The sequence below is a fragment of the Centroberyx gerrardi genome, chromosome 6 (assembly GCF_048128805.1).
Source record: "Centroberyx gerrardi isolate f3 chromosome 6, fCenGer3.hap1.cur.20231027, whole genome shotgun sequence".
Lineage (NCBI taxonomy): Eukaryota > Metazoa > Chordata > Actinopteri > Beryciformes > Berycidae > Centroberyx > Centroberyx gerrardi.
Window position 1 is genome coordinate 13,284,534 of NC_136002.1, and position 6,551 is coordinate 13,291,084.

The following is a 6,551-nucleotide window of genomic DNA, read 5'->3' on the forward strand; positions in this document are numbered from 1 at the left end:
CGCCGTGGGCCTGTACAGGATCAGTACTTGTTTTCTTAATGGTAATGAATATGATAAACATTTTATTGCAGACATGATGAGTTTTGGTTAAAAAAAAACAACTCCAATCCACACTTATCTTAGAATTGGTTTGAAGTCAGTTTGAAGGCATCATGCACACACACACACACACACACACACACACACACACACACACGCACACACACACACACGCACACACTCTCTCACACACACACACACACACACACACACACACACACACACACACTTTATGCCACTTGTCATACACTTTGCTCACTTACTAAAAGTTTGAGACTCATCCTTTAATTAATGTACACACATATTCACTCCCAGCGATACACACACAAATCTAATCTGACATGCATGCATACATGCACACGCACACACACACACCTACACACACACACACTCACTCACACACACACACATTATGCCACTTGTCACACACTGCAACTCCTTCCCACTTGCTCACTTTCTAAGACTTTTTTCCGTTTAATTAATGTCACAAGCTCACATGACTCTCACAGCCCACTCTATCTATGCAAGGGAGCAGCAGCTGCCACATTAACTCCATGACTCCTGGTTCACACAATGCCACAGGGCAAAATTTCAGCTCTCAAAGAATCCCACACTAGTTTTCAATTATTTTCTGTAATTCAGTGAGGTCACCAAAGTATTCTAATATCAAGACTAGCTCAAAGCAAAGACAGATCAATTAATAAGTCAGTTTCCCCGTCTCTCACCTCTCTTTTCCACTCTATCACTCTCTCTCACTCTCACCCCCCCCCCCCTTTTTTTTTCCTATAACAAGCCAATTTTCTTCCAGCACCAAAATCCACTTTGTCTTCATTGTGAACGTGAAGACTACGACTCTTCACAAATAAGCTCTAACACAGTGTTTTATTGGTGTTGCAATGATTGGACTTTGGAGCCCTTTGTATTTGTAAAGAGTGTTTTGTATTTTTTTTTTTTTTTTTTTGTATAAATATTCATGGCAGCATTCTAATGCATTTCAAGAGGTTCACTGCACATTAACCTTTTCTAATGGGCCGCAGTGGGCCACGCTATGCCTTCATCAGCCTTGGAGGATTAGACAATTTCACACTAAACACAACAAAAACTGAGACACACGTCTGTGTGCACACACACACACACACACACACACACACACACACACACACACACGTGCACGAGCACGTAAAAAAATCTGAGCCATAAACACATCAGTTCAGTAGCACTGCTTTCATAAGCCTTGGAAAATGTCTGTGCTTAATGTTGATGATTCATTGCATTCCAATGTATTGCAGTGCATAATTCGAAAGTCAAGATGTACCTAGCCTTTATTTGATGGAGTTTTATTTTGATGAATTTAATCTCCTTCAATTCACAGAGTATAAAAGTTCCCAAAGAGGAAAGTTTGGGCCTCCAAAGAATTCGTCAAACAGCCTTTGTCCATTTTATTTCTCTATTCACCCATTTTATTTCTCTATTCACCCATTTTATTTTGCATTATGCGTAAGAACTTTCTTGTATGCGCCAATGCTTTTCAATAAACTCACTCTCTCTGAATTCATACCCAAGCGAACATTGATTTGGCTTTATTGAAAAGTGGATCCCTTATTTGATGCATGGACCCACAATGGCTGGAGCCATCAGTGAAATGTCCATAAAGAAATAGAGCAATGAGAATTACTGGGGGGGAAATCAAATGAAAAAAAAAAAAAAAAAAAAAATCCCAGCTCATCCATGCAACACACTGCCTTCCCTCACCCTTATTTAGTCAATTCCCGGCTATGATGGATATATCAAATATGATTTATTTCCCTCTCATAATTCACATCACATCTGAATATATATTACTATAAAGTTATTGGTTATTGGTGCTTGCAGACCCGTGCGCGCGTGCACACACACACACACACACACACATATACACACACGCACACGCATACAGAGCGGGAGGATGTTTTTCGCTGTGTGAGCACAGGGAGGCCAATCAGGCTTAGCTTTCTCCTGGTGCAGCAATCAACAATGACAGGCACACCAATTACATCAGTTAATCATGTAATATCAATTATTCCTCCTCATAGCACACATACTGACACTACTTTCACATACACACACACAAGCTCACGCAGATACACACATCTTTAGCCCTCTGACAAATGCGTAGACACACATGAAAGGTTCATCCTATCTATCACAGTCTATCCAGAGCTCTTGATCAAGAGAGTTTAGTCATGTTATGCATTCTCTAGAGGTTAGAAGTGAAGTGGCTACATATTGATAACAACACCCTAAATGGCACTGACACACTGAAATGGCCAACACTCTAAAAGTCAAGTGTGTGTATAGTATATATAACTATAATGGCTAACCATAATGGAAAAAAAATCAATGGGAAATGAAAAAATATTCTAAAGGATTACCACATATTCCGTATGTACCTTGCATTTTCCCCTGGGCTCAAGTTTAGCACAGATAGTAGTACAGTGTGTACCTAGGACTTTACCACCAAACCCCACTCGCCTCTCTGACAACTCTATTACAGCACAATCAAGGTGAGGGAGAGGGAGGGGGGGTGGAGACGAGGGGTGGGGGCAAATCCCACCAAACTGAGACGGCAAACAGTAATTCTACAGAGCAAATTGAACTTAGAATCCAATTCCATGGACAGATTTGATGTGTTTCTTGGACCTGCTGTAGAAATTAACTGGAAGAGAGTAGAATGAGGAGACACAAAACAGTGTATGCCATATTTGCAGAAAAATCAATTGTGTTCACACAGATTAGCTGGGTGGTCATCGTATCGGGAATGTTCCTTCTTTATTGGATATATGTGGCACAATCCTGGTATGCATAATGTATAAGGTTTGCATGTATGTGTATATGCACATCCACACTCGTATGATTCTGTGCATATACTGCATTGTACTGTACAGTATTGCTGCATGTGTACCACAATCAGAATCAGAATAAATTTACTGGGCAGAATCATCAATCATAATTACTTTATCATTCACCAATGTTGGTGACAGTGGTGCAGAGACATACTGTCACGTAAAGGTAAAATAAACACATGGTACATGATGTATGAGCAACCATATTGAATTGCACAGTCAAGTACAGTTTTAGAGACAAACAAAAAAATCTGCTGCATCATATTTATTCACTTTCAAACAAATAACCCTGCTTTTTGTATCGTCTAGTATGTTGTCATTTTGGAGCATAATATCCTGGATGAACAGAACTATCATAAGTGGTTAAAAGAAGAGAATGTCATTTTCACCTGTCCCTGAGGGATAAGTGAAATACCTCTTGAGATGATTCACTCTAAGCATAACCCAGAGAGACTGAGAGACTAATAGCTTCCTCTAGAGCACGCTAATACCACCAAAGCACTCACTGCTCTTAGAAAACAGCACACTTACTAGCTAATAATGCAGTCAATCTGACATTATATAGCCAAAGTTGGTTCTGGGTAGCGCAAAAATCCCAAAAGGAATTCAGTCAAACATTTTGCCTAATTGTAATCCACTTGAGCATCATTTCTAACTGGTTGGTAAATAGCTTAAATGCAAGCACTGGCAGTTGGTGTCAGTTTATTCATCAAGTAGAGTGACATACAGTAGCTGAGCAGTTAAAACAAACATGACCCGCAATGGCTCAATTCAAAAGAGTTGATCCAATCAGACAAAATCAAGCTCTTCATGCACTGATTTCATACATCTATTTGCTGCTGGTGCATCCTGATCATTTCACCCCTACTGATTTGGTGGTCTATTGCAGTGGTTTTCAACCTGGGGGTCAGGACCCCCAAGGGGGTCATGAAATCATTTTGGGGGTCACAAGATGATGTATGGGAAAAAAACATAATTCTAGTTTCTATTTTTGTCCGATTTATCTTTAATTTTTGCTTTTTCCATGTGAATGCACTGTCACTTTGTTTTAAGGGGTCAAGAGCCAAAAAGGTTGAGAACTACTGCTCTATTTAAAGGGCTTGGGGATTCTAGCCTAAGTACTCTCTGCATGGATATTCATTATGCATGCTTGTTTTTATTTACTCCCACAGAGGGCAAAACCCTAAGCAGCACTGGTGAAATACACTGGCAGAAATAGTACTCCGATAGAAGAGAATGATCAAAATTCTGCTTAAGCTGCATCAGAAGGAAAAGCACATTTTCAACATAACATGATCCTGTTTTCCACCTTCATTAACCTCAATTTATGAAATGTAAGCTTTCAGCAGTCCATTCTGTAATTGCTTCCTCTCAAAGATGGCTATCTTAAAGCCAGCATCATTGTTATGAGCTATACACATGTTTTAATATTTTAATATGTTGTAGAGGACTAAGATGAAGGGTCCTTCTTTTAAATGTAGCCCCACACCTTGACAGATACTAACTGTATTGCAAGTGTATTGCAATCTGGAGGAAACCAATATATACATGGAAGTGATGTAAAATATAGAAATGTTTTAAAGTTTCTATGTGGGGAACTTTCCCACTAATATTAGTCTGACAGTTGTCTGTGTCTATGCAACTGCTTGTGTGTTTGTGTGTGTGTGTGTGTGTGTGTGTGTGTGTGTGTGTATGTGTGTGTGTGTGTGTGTGTGTGTGTGTGTGCATGTGTCTGAGTGTGGACACTTATTGCTTTTTCTCCAATTTGCATTTGGAGCTTAAATTCAATTAGTTGTCCATTGTTTTTGACTAATGAATCAGTTGAAAGTGAAGTGCCCTCTCCACAAGTCAATTAAATCCATTCAAAGGCTCAGTAATTGTTAAGACTGCCTCAGGTAATTATGTCACATGAAATATAGTCACTGTCATCTGAAGTGACAGTGTGTGTGTGTGAGTGTGAGTGTGCGTGTGCATGTGTGTGTGTGTGTGTGTGGGCATGGGGTGAGTGACTGCATGTGAGTGTCAGTATTTTAGGATGTGTGTTGTTTGTGGGTGTGAGAGAGAGACAGAATGAACAAAGAGAGATATATATCTGTGTTATTGGGTCTGTGCTTGTGCATCGCTGCTTGTAGGTGTGTGTTATTGTGTGTGTGTGTGTGTGTGTGTGTATATAGAATGCCCATTTTTGTTGATCTTTGCTATTTCAAATGTCTCACTTATGTGTATTTCCAGGTGATTCTGTGTGTACGCACGCAAGCGTGGGTGTGTGTGCATATACTTATCCTCAGTCTCAAATGTGTGCATGCAGTGTGTTTGTATGTGTGTTCATGTGGTATCAAATGTAAGCTGGCTGCATGTGTGTGTGTTTGCTAAAGTCTCCAGTGTGTGCTAGCTGTGTGCGGAGTGCCAAGGAGAACAGAAGCCTTGGGAAACCAGGGCTCACTGCAGGAGACGGCAACGTTTAATAAACCATTTGGTTGGCGCGTGCACGCACACACACACACACACACACACGAACACACCCAGGCACACACACTCACTACCTCCAATACATAATAAACCATTTGGCAATATTTTCCCTCTCCTGCAAGTGGAGCAGGAGGTAAGATTGGCAAGAGGCAAGGAATGTGTGTGTTTGCACAAATGTGTGTTTGCATGTGTGTGTGTGTGTGTGTGTGTGTGTGTGTGTGTGCATGTGCATATTCATCCAGGGGGCTAGTTTTGGCTTGGTGGCACAGTAGATTTACTGTGCCTCCTGGTGAGTACACACACTCTGGCCCCTGGGAGGGCCGCAGAGGAATCTAGCCTATAATGGCTAGATTGGATCAGGGAGGAGGTACTTGGAGTTATGCTCCGTAGCGCCATATGGAGCTAATGGTACAGGATGACATGGTTTGGATTTGGCATTTTGGAACGGCTACTTGAGAGGCGATTTCAAACTTGTCCAGCACTTCAAAGTTCCCGACTGAATGACTCATGCTTAATGTTTCATGGCTTATCCGCATCTATTTCATTTTCAAATGATGAAATGCAAATTTGAAGGATATCCAGTTGTAAAATGAAGTTGTGTGACTGCTATTTTTGAGATGGCCAAATTCTCACAGAGGGAACCAACATGTAAAAATGAGTTGGAAGATGGTATGAACATGCTTTCCTTAAATTGTAAACTTTATTTCGAATTACATCCATATGTTTTGAATGTAGCATTTGACTCTGAACAGACCTCAAATGATGTGCCAGGCCCACACAAGTCATGCCAATTATTGGAAACGTTATATGAAATTGTTGTCTGGCTTTGCTGACAACTCAGGTAATAGGTCAGATTGAAAATTGTTTCTGTGGATGCTGCCAATTCAGGACTGTTTACAACAAATAAATTGTCATATAAACTTCAGAGACAAGCCAACAAATTTGATGGAGCACACCGCATGCATGCAGATCATAATTATTTGAACAAGGCTCAAACTCAGTCTTGTAAATTTTATCTGCATGAATGAAGTCAGTGTGCTCTGTCTGAAAGTCCCTGAAGGCTCCAAGATGAATGGCTTTCATCTCCTACCAATCAGCATCCTTTCAGAAACAATGTTTGGCAAACCCATATTAACAGGTGAAAACCAGCCGAGTGTTAGT